This window comes from Amblyomma maculatum, chromosome 1 (genome assembly GCF_055883805.1).
Source record: "Amblyomma maculatum isolate TAMU_Amacu chromosome 1, ASM5588380v1, whole genome shotgun sequence".
Lineage (NCBI taxonomy): Eukaryota > Metazoa > Arthropoda > Arachnida > Ixodida > Ixodidae > Amblyomma > Amblyomma maculatum.
Window position 1 is genome coordinate 439,983,200 of NC_139344.1, and position 13,258 is coordinate 439,996,457.

The window sequence follows — 13,258 nt, forward strand, 5'->3', positions numbered from 1 at the left end:
TTTCAGCTTGTTAAAAGCAAAGTGGCATTTTTCGGGTTTTAGAGAGAGACCGGCAGATCGGATGGCCTCGAAGACAGCGCGCAAACGTTTCAGGTGCTCGTCGAGCGTGTCCTAGAAACTCACAACGTCGTCGAGATATACGAGGCATCACTGCCACTTCAGACCAGAGAGTACAGTGTCCATCATTCGCTGAAATGTGGCAGGGGCCGAACACAGGCCAAACGGGAGCACTTTAAATTCATACAAACCGTCCGGCGTAATAAAAGCGGTCTTCTCACGGTCTCGCTCATCAACCTCTATTTGCCAATATCCACTGCGGAGGTCAAGGGACGAAACGTAAGTGGCATGGCGAAGGCGATCGAGGGAATCGTCTATGCGTGGCAGGGGGTACACATCCTTTTTTGTGACGTTGTTGAGGCGTCTGTAATCCACGCAGAACCTCAAGGTTCCATCCTTCTTCGCAACGAGGACAACAGGCGAAGACCAGGGGCTCGTCGACGGTTGGATAACGTCGTCCTGGAGCATTTCTGTTACTTGGCGGCGGATGGCATCACGTTCTTTTGAAGACAACCGGTAAGGACGCTGACATAGTGGACGTTGGTCATCGGCAACTATAATTTGGTGCTTCGTTAGTGGCGTCTGTCGGACCTTGGAGGTTGATGCAAAACAATCGCGGAACGAATTGACAAGATTCTCTATGCAGCGTTTCTCACTGGGCAAGAGGTGCGGGTTCACATCAGTCTCAATGACTGTAGGCGTCGCATTGTCGAGGTCTGACGTGTTGAATAAAGCGTACTGGCCTGTACATTCTCCAAGTTCTTCAAAATAAGCGACCGTCGTATTCGCCGTCAAATGTTGGGGTTCACATATGAAGTTTGTCACTAGCACTTCGGCTTGGCCACAGACAAGTTCGACAAGGCCCCGAGCTGCACAGAATTGTCGAGTTAGAAGCAGTGACATGTTAGCTTCAGTAATGCACGCGTTCCGGTGTTGTGATCACATTCGACTGTGACGAACTTGCTCGCACGCGGAAGGATCGTTATGTGGTCGTCACAGACGCACAACATCGTTTTTCGGAAGTCCGTGTTGCTATCAACGGCTCGCTTGGTTAAAATTAATACCATGAGCTGCTCCCGAAGGTCTATAACAGCACCAGACTCTTGAAGAAAATCCATGCCGAGAATCAGATCTTTGCAGCACTCTTGTAATACGGCAAATGTACCAGTGAAAGTAAAACCGCAGATCTCTATGCAGCACGTGCACATGCCGATCGGCGTCATTACATGACCACCGGTGGTACGCATCATTGGCCCAGACCAAGGCGTCAGAACCTTACGGAGTGCCGTGGCTAGCTGGTTGCTCATGACGGAGAAATCGGCGCCGGTATCCACAAGTGCGGTCACATCACAACTATCGGCGGTTACAAAAATTTCCCCTGAAACAATGTGTTCGCAGCACGTCGGTAAGTTCATCGGATCGGGTCGTCGCCGCTCGGGCCGTCGCGTCAAATTGTCGGGTGGAGGCTGTTTAATCTGAGACGTAGCGGCGGCCCCATCCAAGGAGGTCGCCGTGTTTAGTTTTCCCGGTGAGGGGACGTGCCTCTGAATTGCCCAGAGGAGGATTACCGACTGGGCGAAGCAGAACGCCTCGGAGATGTCGATCGCGACCGCCGTTGTGGAGACGTTGGTGCATCTCGTTAGCAGCCAGGTACTCCTCAATCTCGTGTGGTCTTTCGCCATAGCGGGGTCGAGGCGCGTTTGGTGAAAATGGTATGGGTAATTGCGAAGAATGTGACCAGGTTCGCCGCAGTGATAACAGAGCGGTCGTCTGTTGGGCGTGCACCACAAGTGTGCCTTGCTGATAGCGGGACGCTGGTATTGCTGCGGCTTGACGGGGCGCAGATCTTGTTGCTGCTCGACGGGGCGCATGTAGCGCGGCGGTGGGGCGACAACGGGACGGAATGGATCTTGCTTGGGGGCAGGTCGACGTAAGACATCACTATAAGTCATGAGCATTGCTCCGGTTGTGGTGCTGGTAGTGGTGGTGGCTGCACCGCTCGCCGAATTTCATCACGGATGACGTCCACGCTAGAATAATTCTTTGCAGAGGGGGCATTCAAGTGGAGGTTTTGCAGCTCTTCGCGGACAATGCTCCACACAAGCTCCCGCAATGCCTCGTCCCTGGCTGCTGGCACGGACGCGCAGCATGGTTTGGCCGCTACGCTTGCCTGGCGGCCTGCAGGGAACGTTTCATGCTGGTAGCTTCTCTCGCGAAATCTGCGACAGTTCTTGGGGGGCCGCGAATGAGGCCAGCGAACAACTGCTCCTTCACCGCGCGCATGAGGTGCCGTACCTTCGTTGCCTCAGGCATAGTAGGGTCGGCCCGATTGAAAAGCCGCGTCATGTCCTCGACAAACATGGCCACACTCTCATTTTACTGTTGAGACCTTGAACGAAGTGCAATCTCTGCGTTTTCTTTGCCCACACTCGAACTGAATGTTGTAAGCAACTCACGGCGAAAGGCTGCCCAGTTGACAAAGGACGCCTCGTGGTTCTCAAAACCACGTCCTGGCCGAGTCTTGCAGCGCGAAGTGCACATTCATTAGCTTCAGCTCGTCCTCCCATTGGTTAAGTGCAGCCACACGGTCAAGACTGGCCAACCAGTCTTCCACATCCTCTAACCGGTCACCATGAAATGATGGCGGTGATCGCGCTGCGAGAAGCACGAACGGTGGGCGTTGCTGGAAGGCTGACTTGTCTGGCTGCTCCTCGTAGATGTCATGGTTCGTAGCGGGGTGGACAGCGGTTCAAACTTAGGTTGTAGGCCTCGGAGGCGAGGGCTGGCTTTATGGACAGGAGTCGCGTCGACGCGTTGATGAGCAGTGTCACTGACGTCTTCGGGGGCAACGTACAAGGGATCTTATCCTGCACAAGCCACCAAATGTCACCAACACACGTAGCAAGCAGCACAACAACCTAGCTGGCCCTTTTTAATCAAGCGAAAACTCGAGAGAGAAGAGGATGACGCTTAGCCACGTGCCAAGACATTCGGCCACTTGGTGGCGCCAGAAGATGGTCAGCGGTGTGGCAATATTACATTCCGTGATCGCAGGTAAGAGTTAGTACGACTGGAACACTCGATGAGCATTCTTTCATTGAAAATTGCACAACAGCACAATTGCATAGGTTCGCTAGCAGCAAAAAAAAAGAACAGGAATTTTATTTATTTATTTATTTAATTATTTGTTTATTTTTTTGCATTACTGCCAGTCTCTAGCTGAGACCATAGCAGATAAACATTGCATTCATGATATCGACTAAATGATCATGACAAGAATTGAAGCAGCTCTAGAAAAATACAGTATTAGGCAATTCTTAAAACACAAAAAACTGAAAATGTGCGATCAAATTCGCGCAAACAGCTCACAAATAAAGAACGCATACAAGTTAAAAAACGAAACAAAGCGAACGAAAAAAAAAGCGAAATTTGTAACCGAATAATGTCAGCTCACACCGCGGCCTGTACTTTGGAACAAAAGCTTGAAAATGAATCAACGGTAGTAACAGATGAGTGCAGGCAATACCCTTCGCTTGTTGCCAATGGGAAGAAAGAATATTTGAATGCATCACTGTAACATGAAAATTCGGTTAGCGTGAACACGTGATGGTTTCTTAACTCTCGCTTATGTGATAATGAAACATACTGTGATAAGTCGGTAATAAAGGCGTCGTGTAGTAGCTGATATAGGAATTTTAATCGCGCGAACTTTGCTCTTGCTGATAGCGTTTCGAGCCCGAATATTGCAGCTAGTTCGGTTGGTGAATCTGTTCGCTTGTATTTGTTATGAATGAATCGTAGTGCTTTACTCTGTATTCTTTCAAGCCTCGAAATGTTAGTAAGATACTGGGAAAACCAAGCGGTGTTAGCATGTTCTAGTAACGGTCTAATAAAAGTCTTATAAGCTTAAAGTGTGGTTTAGTTAGTGCAGGGGCTAGGCGTATACATCTTCTAAGAAACACTAACTTGCGCAATACTGTAGCAGTGATGCTACTAATGTGTTCGCTCCATCTAAGATCTGAAGTCAGTGTGACACCTAAATATTTGGGCTTGTTTACAAAGGCAAGTGGAATGTCATTCATTTTATACGCAAAATTAGAAGGCTGTTTTTTCCTGGTTACTGCCATTGCTACGGATTTCTTTGGGTTGATTGACATCTGCCAGTTATTGCACCACTCAGAAATTTTTTTCTAATGACCTGCTAAGGATGACATGATCTTCGTCGCTTCTTATTTCTCTGTATATTATGCAGTCTTCAGCAAAGAGTTTATTCTTACAATTAATATTGGCAGTAACATCGTTAATAAAGATAAGAAATAACAGAAACTAAAAATGAAAAATCCGGAAAAGGGGTTTCACATGTGTCAAAAGGGGCAGAATAAAAAGCAATACTTCAAGTTGCTGTTTAAAAAATTTAGAGATTCCATTTGATCAATTAGTAACTTGAAATAACGAAAAAGATGGCACAAGTGGGAGAAGGGGGCGTAAAAGATGTAAAAATGCTCTAAATTAAAAGAAAATGTTCCATGGTTCAGTTTAGGAGAATTTATATGTTCTTTTTATCAATTAAATAATTGCAATGATTGAAGATATGGTAAAATTAAAGAAAGGGGTCTCAATTGTTTAAAAATTCCCAGAATGAAAAGAGTGTGCTTGATTATTTAATGAAGCTGATTAATTAGCTATACAGCAGCAAATAAATAGACAATCAATTGTAAATACATAAAAAATTAAGAAAAGTGGATCAGAGACTCCAAAATGTTGATGATGAAAAGCCAATATTTGATGATGCTAATTACAAAATTCCAGAGTGTAGAGTCAATAATATATTAAAATAATTTAAAAAATGAAACATCAAGAACGAGAGGACAAAGGTTTCATAATCCTCAGATGGCATTCAGATGTTTTCATATGCTAAATATAGAAATTTAAATATATAAAACAAAACTTGAAGACAGAAAAAACGCATTATTTTTGTGCCTGCGAGGTGCTATCATTTCCAGGTCGAGTCCCCTGGCGTTGCACCAAACGCAAACTGGCCGCTCCGCGGAACGCAAATTGCGACGCACGAAATTTAAAGAAGTAGCATGTGAGCGTTGCGGGGACGCCATTGGCCAGCAGGCTATGTAACAATTATAAAAAACGATGTACGAAATGAAAAACTATGTAGGTGTGAAACGGTATTGCGTCATATTCTTTATGGCGCGGCTTATTGAATCCTCTAATTTCATCCTCGCCATGTAATATAGTTTATGGGGTGCACTCGTTTCCTTATGCACAATAATGCAAAACTCCTGGTTTAGCTTGTTATGTGGATTCTGGATTGCATTGTTGGATATGACTTCGATTAGAGCTATGACAAACGTCGCAAGTTATTGTGCACTCCCATTAGGCATTAGAGCTGATTATTCATGACTAAATTTTCTATTGGCTTTCTATGGGTATTCCTAATTGGATTCTTGGGTATGACTTCGATTTGAGATACTATTGTTACAAGTCATTATGCATTATCATTAAGGTATTATAGCCAATTAATCAAACTATATACGTGATATGTTGACTTTTAATGTAAATTCTGGACTGGATTATTGGCTATGGCTTCGATTCGCGCTATGTTTATTGCAGCTAGTCGTTATAGGTATGGTCATTAAGAAATCATAACAAATTAATCATGGCTGGATTCGGTAGGTATTGGATTGTTGTGTGGATTTTGGATTAGATTCTGGGCTAAGACTTCAGTTCGGGATATGACTAAATTTGCAAACCATATGCACTGTCATTTGGGCGTTATAGCTAAGTAATCATGAGTGGATTCAATTTTCGCTTGTTATGACGATTCTGGATTGGATTCTTTACTATGGCTTGGAATTGGGCTATGACAAAAGTAGCTAGCGAATATGCAATACCATTAAGGCATAATAGCCGAATCATCGTTACTGGATTTGGTATTCTGCCTTTTTTGGCCTGAGAGTGGATTGTGTTAGATTGGTTTGGATCTGTCTTATGATCATTCAATTCGCGGGCAGTCATTTTTGCGCACGCCTTTGAAGAGTAAAAGAAGGCTTTCGCCTTCAATGCGCCAGCTGCTGTAGGCTCTCCTACGGTGTCGTGTGGGCTCTTGATAGCGTGGTATGGAGAGCTAAATTAATTACTACGGCTTTTGCGTCCTACCGCCAGAAAATGCTCTGTCATTTCATTTCGCTTAAGAGGCAGTACATTACCGCCTGCACTTCTCTGTTGCTGCATTTGCTGGTCAAGTTCACAGTCTTCCTCACAATACCGCTACTAGCAAACCCCTCCACCTGAGGGTGCACAACACAGTTGATGAACTTGTAGGAGTGCACCGTTTTAGCCCCTATACCCATTTCACAGTCCGAAGCGGGCAGGCAGCTCCTGTGAGGCCTCCAAAATAAAATCATAGGACGAACGACCTCACAACTTTTCCCCCAACTACAGCTGTCTGCATATCCTTCCATTACCGACAAATATTCATCCCACGCAAACTCATGACCACGGAATGGTCAGGGCCAGGAAGCTCCATAAATACTACCCACCTTCGGCCCCAGCTGCTTACGTAGATACAGCACAATCCTCTCATCACCCTGAATTTACAGTGACGGTCTCGGATAATGCCCACACTCCTTTGCTGCGCTACCCTCATCCCGTTAACTCAACCAATCGAGGCGGAAGAAGTCTCCATTGCTTTGCCAATTATCCCACTCAGGCTGAATATATTTTCTCAGATTTCTATTCGCCAACTAACGGTATCCTCAAACGTATCCCACGACTCACATAAACACCACCTGGGTTCCAGCGCATTGTGGGCACCCCGAGAATACAGCCACCGAAGAACACGCCCGAGCACTCGTCAACCAGGCAGTGGAGGGTCTACGTTCCTTTCACATCGCAAGGAAATGCCTGCTCACCTCCCAAGAATTTACCTTACACTACCACATATCGCGTCTGAGCTACCTTGAACCTCATAAGTAACTGCCACAGCCCGAGCACGTCTTTTGCCGCCGACTAGAAATGACCACTTTGCAGTTCCATTATCTGCATTCTTGAATTCATACAGGTGACACTTCAGCCGATTGTTATCCCTACTCGAGTCCACGGGAAGACTTTGGTCACCTATGTCGTAAATATCCTAACAAACGTACTCCCCCCACCCCCCGCTTTGACGGGGCGCAGCGACAGGGAAGCTGTGGGAGGATGCTGTGGGTAGGTCACAACTAGCAGACCAACTCCAGATTGTGCGCTGGGTCATAGTTGTCGCCGAAGCCCAAGGACTTTCGGCCACCGAGAGCAGCTTGTTGTAACGCAGTCGGACGCCAGAGAGGAACTGAACAATGTTTATTGATGCACAGCCGTTTTTAAAGCCCGCTGATATTTGTGTGGCTGATAAGTAATGGCGAAGGAAATGCAGTGTCATGATGATGCGATAAACATACACTACATTCATTTCCCCTAAGATTATTAACACAATCAACCTGTTGGCTACTTCATAGTGCCATAACATCATAACATACAACAGGTCTTCGAACGCGTGTTGATCTCGGTGCGATTGATTTCTAAGTGACTTGACCTGGACGTGCTTCCTGGTTGCTTCCACGGGGGCAGACGATTTCTCCGGCAGCCTGGCAGACGGCGTTAGCCTGACGTGGTAGTCCGTGCTTGTGAGTGGGTCAGCTCCATACCTCGTTTAGGTGCTCCTCAACCGTTTCCAGTGCCTGTGATGGCGGTCACCGTTGTCCAGCAGAACAGTGTACGATGCAGGACCTCTCAAAGCCATTACCCTGGCCGCTTTCCAGCTTAAAAATGGACAAAAGCTTTTAACATAAACTGCGTCACCCACACGACAGCTTTTAGTATCTGGCAGTGGCAGCTAAGGCATGTGTTGCCTATCCGAATGAAGCCTGTCTAACGCTGTCCTCAGTCTACGCCCGAACATCAACTCTGCCAGAGATTTTCTTGTGTGGCATGCGGCATCGTGTGCTGTCAGGCCAGCCACAGAATAGCCTTCCTTTACCGTGGATAAGACTTTGTCCTTCTTTTCCAGCTTTGCAATGTCCAGCAGCACATCTGCGGGTGGTTGTAGCTAGTCTTTGTCTCCTGGAGCTGGCAGACGACTGAGTGCATAGGCGTTAGCATTGTCTTCGCCTCGTCTGTACTCCAGGCGATAGTTATATGCAGACAACAAAATCCAGCGAATCATTCTTGCCGACAGAACTTAGGGCACTCGCCTGTATGGGTTAAACAAGCCGAGTAGCGGCTTGTGATCAGTTATCACCGTTAGGTATTCCGCCGAACACAACAGCCAACCCCTCTTTATCAATTTGGGCATAGTTTCACTTATTACGGCCAAGAGGTTGTGAAACATAGCAATAGGCTGCTCTTTTCCATCATCTGCACGATGGGCTAGTACTGCCCCCGTCCCAACAGGAGATGCGTCACAGCAGAAAACCAAAGGACGCTTGCTATCATACGGAGCTAGTACAGAGTCTGAGCGTAGCAATTGTTTTAGCTTCTCAAAGGCACATTGGTACTCACCTGTTCACTCCCATTCGTGGTCACGATCGAGGAGTTTGTACAGTGGCTCGACTGCTTCAGTCCTTCCCTTGAGGAAACTGCTGTAAAAATTGAGCAAGCTCAAGAAGGCTTGCAGCTCTCTTGCACTTGGGCGCCGGCGCTTGGTGGATGGCATCAGTCTTGCTTTGCCTGGGGTGTACGCCTTCGTCATCCATCTTGTTACCCAAAAATTCAATTATTGTTCGTTTCAATTCTTTGCACTTTTCATTTACTCTTAACTACCTTCTGAAGATTCTCTGGCATGGTCTCCAATCGCTTGGAGTGCTCCTCGGCATTACTTGTCGATATTAGGTTGTCATCAAGATAAGCTTTCACGCCGGAAATGCCTGCTAAGGGTGTGCCGATGACGCTTTGAAACACCGACGGAACCACTGAAATTCCTACCGGTAGACGCTTAACCTTGAAAAGTTATTTTATCGTGTTAACTGTGAGCACCTCAGCCGACCGGTCGTCTAGCGTAAGCTGTTTATAAGCTGGATCTAGCTTAGTAAACCACTTGCGCGAATCCAAAGCAATCAACATTTCCATTGTAGTGGGCAACGTGTACCTGCTGTTTTTTAGAGCAGTGTTTACTGTGCTGCAGTAGTCGCCGCAAAAACGCAAAGTGCCGTCTTATTTCTTACCACAACCAGTGGCGTTGCCCAGTTTGAGCATTCAACGGGTTGCCAAACGCCTTGTCACACCAAGCGATCAATTTCTTCGGCCATGGCGTCGTTGTGCGCCAGTGGCACTGGCCGACGATTGAGAAACACCGGCTGGGTGTCGTCTTTAAATTGGATATAAACTGGGGGTCCGTTTAAGTGAGGAAGGTCCCTGCAAAACACCTCACAAAATCTTGAAGGCACGTCTTCCACTTTCATTTGGATTCCTCGCAAGCCAATGCCTAGTGGAGTAAACCAGTTTCGTCAAATTAGGCTCTTGCCTTGCTTCTTTACTACCAGCAAAGGCAGCTTTGCTTTCCGGCCTTTGAATTACACAAATACTATTGCACGCCCCAAAACAGGTAACGCCTGTTCCGAAATCTTTCCGGAATCTTTACGGAATCTTTCAGCGCAAGTTTACGCCAGTTTCTCTCGATGGGCCGAAATGTGTCTTCACTTACAATTGAGCACGACACTCTGGAATCAACCTCCATCGGGAGTTGATGCCCTTCAATTACGACTTGAACAATTAACTTCTGGTACTGCTCATTCACTTCGCAGAGTGAAAATAATGCACTCTGCACTCATTTCGTAAATGCCCTTGCTCTTGTTTTGCCCTTTGACGTATGGTCTTCCGAACCTCTCTATTGAGCGACAAGCCTTCGCTATGTAACCAACATTTTTGCATTTGAAGCATGTCGCTTTCCTGAAACGGCATAAATGAGGAGCGTGCTTACCGTTGCACCGGTAGAAGTTCCAGCTCTCTCTCGTGAAGTCTTGCTTCGGGTGGGTTACTTGTCTGTCCGCTGTCTCGTCTCGGCTTTGCTTCCGTATGTCTTGCTCTTGCTTGGCTGTTGCTTCTGCTGTCGCGGCCAAGTCGTACGCAATCATAAGTGTGAGATCGCTTTCTGCCAGTAGTCGCTGATGAACTCCTTCGTTTTGGAGACATACGAAACGATCCCGCATCATGATGTCTAGTGGGAGTGCGCTTTCGCTGAACCCGCAGTCTTCGGCTAGCTGCCGCAGATCCGTGACGTAATCCGCAGCTGATTTCTCGGCAGACTGGTTTCTTCTGTAGAACAAAAACTTGCGCACCGCTCTGAAGGCCATGGATGCAGGTGCTTGCAAACCGCTGTCTTAAGTTCGCTGTAAGTTGCTGTTGTCGGTATTGCTAGCTTCACCAAAGTTACGATGAGCCCGTGCGCTTCTTCGCCGCAACAACTGAGCAGGACTCCCCTTTTCTGCTCTTGCTTCGTTATTTGGTTCGCTTCGCAGAACATTTCCAGGTGTTCGCCGTACTCGTCCTATGACGCGTTCGTGCTCAGACGGTACTCGCCGAACCTGCCGACAAGCCATCGCCAGCCGTCGCCGTCGCCGCCTCGTCGCCAGCTGTTGTAACTCATTGACACGCCAGGGTGGAAGTGAACGATCTTTATTGTTGCACAGCCGCTTTTAAAGCATGAAAGACATGTGATGCGCTCACTGCTACTTGCTTGGCTGATAAGTGATGGCGCAAGAAATGCACTGTCATCACGATGCGATAAAATACACTACACCTATCTTTTTCCTCTTCCTCCTAACTTCGGCCTCCTCTAACCTGGGTCAGTCAACAATTCCGAGAGCACTGTAAAATCTACAGTGCAAAAATGCGAACGTCTAGCCTTGCTGGGGCACACGGTGCATTACGTTTACTGTGATTATCGCTATCAACTAAATGCGCCGTAATTATCGTTGCTAATGTCCTCATTGTCATAATCACTAATTGCAGCTTCAGCCATTGCTACTGGTTGGTTGGTTTGGATGGTTTGTGGGGTTTAACGTCCCAACGCGACTCAGGCTATAGACCGTTTTATCATGGGCGCTGCCGGATGGATGGATGGAATGGATGGAATGGATGGAATATAGGAGCGTCCCCTTTGAAACGGGGTGGTAGCAGTAGCTATCGTGCTTATTTTTCTCCCTATATCTTAATTATTGATTTAGACTGGTTAACTAAACCATCATTCTATTTATTAAATTTTGTTCCTACATTACTAGCATTATGTCACTTCTCTGCTTTTAAGCCACCAATCTTCCAGTCGTTTTTTGCTAGTTTCCACCGCCGGTTTATTCACCCGGCCACTGTTATCTCTAAACCCCAGAGCTTCAGGAACAGTGATTGCGCCTGCACCAACTTCCGGATGGATACCATTACATTCGATTATAATATGGTCAATTGTTTCACTGGAGTTTCCACATACAGCACATGCGTCATCTCCATTGTTAAATTTCTTTTGTAGCTGCGTGTTCTAAGGCACCCTGATCTAGCTTCAAAAGTAGGGCACTGCCTCTTGAGTTATCAATGAGATCTTCCTTCCTGATCTGCATTTTCCACTTTCGGTATAATTCCACACTCTGTTTCTTTTCAATCGAATTTATCCAATTTTTACCTTCTGTGTTTTTCACCTGTTGCTTAATGCTCTTTATTTCTCAGTCATTGTGACTAGCATACTTACTAGTTAGTTTCCTAGCTTTTTTTTCCTCCATTGCGAGTCAACGCTTTTTAGGTTTAGGTATTTAAATACTTTAGCTGCCCATCTGTTACTGTCCAATTTCCTCAGGCGTTCCTCATATAATATTTTACTCTGAGCTTCCCGTACTTCGAAAGATGCCCAGCCCATATCTCCCTGTACCGCCTCATTTGTAGTTTTGCCGTGGGCACCTAGTGCTAATCGTCCAACGGATCTCTGATTTGTTTCTAATGTCGACTGTACCTCTGATTTCAGGCACAAAGCCGCATTTCCGAAAGTAAGTCCGGGCACCATAATTCCTTTCCAAATACCCCTCAAAACCTCATACCTGCCATAGCTGCCATTTTGTGTATGTGGTGTCATCTGGCGGCCGAGTTGTGAACAACCGCCATGCTGGTATGTGGGGTCCCATCGGTCCCATCCGCGGAACAGGCGACAAGTAGCGAAATCGGCATTTGGAGCTTTTGCGTGCAATGGTTTGCTTTTTGAATGTACCTAGCTGAAAGAAAAGAAAAATTTCAGTAGCAGCGAAGCCATTCGGTAAGAAATGACAAAAAAATTATGCTCCTTATCAGGTCGGCTGAAGGCTACAAGCCTGATTACAATTAGTGTGTAACTTTTATGTGGCACAGAGAGGCGGCGGCGCACCACTGGCAGTGATGGCAGCTTTCGATCTACTTTTTATTCTTAAATGATTTCTAGAGACGGCTTACCGTAACAATTTGAAGAAAGAAAGCGAATGTAGCCGTTTCATGTCACGTTTAGGAACAATGCTAATCGCGCTAGATTAGTTGGGTCAACCAATCCTTCATATAGTCTTTGCTGCTTGAACGGCTGCTGCGGAAGTTCCCACACGTCCACTGGGGTTCTATTCTTAAGTATCCATTATCCATTTCTGATCCATTTACTCTACCCTGGCTACTTTTGTTTGATGACAATCAGGCAGGGTGTTCAAGCGTCCACTACTAGGCAATCGGATTTCAGCATTGCCTACATGACTCGACCACCTGTTTGCCGGTATGTGCGGAGAGTGGCGATGACTTGTCAAAAGCGGAAGCTGCTATCCTGCAGTTTCTCTGACTGGGCGTTAGTTGCGTTTGTCTGACACTGCCGTCATGCTGACAATAAAATACAAGATGAAATGGACAAATGATACCTATGGAATAGGGACCTTAAATTACGTCCCATAATGACCTCATCGAAAGTTGCTTTTGTCAACAATTATATAGTCCATTTTTTGTCGCAAGGTTTGCTTACTGCAAGCAATCGCTGCTATTCCGATGATCATATTCCCATTTATTATAGGCAGCAAAATCTGACGAGATGCGTTTAAAAAAATATTTCAGCTGTTTCACTAAATAAGTTGACAACCAATTTATTAGTGTATCGTTGTTTTCAAGTGGGACAGGTTCTTTCATACTTGCATTAACCTCAGGTGACAGAATCGAAATAGTTCTTCTT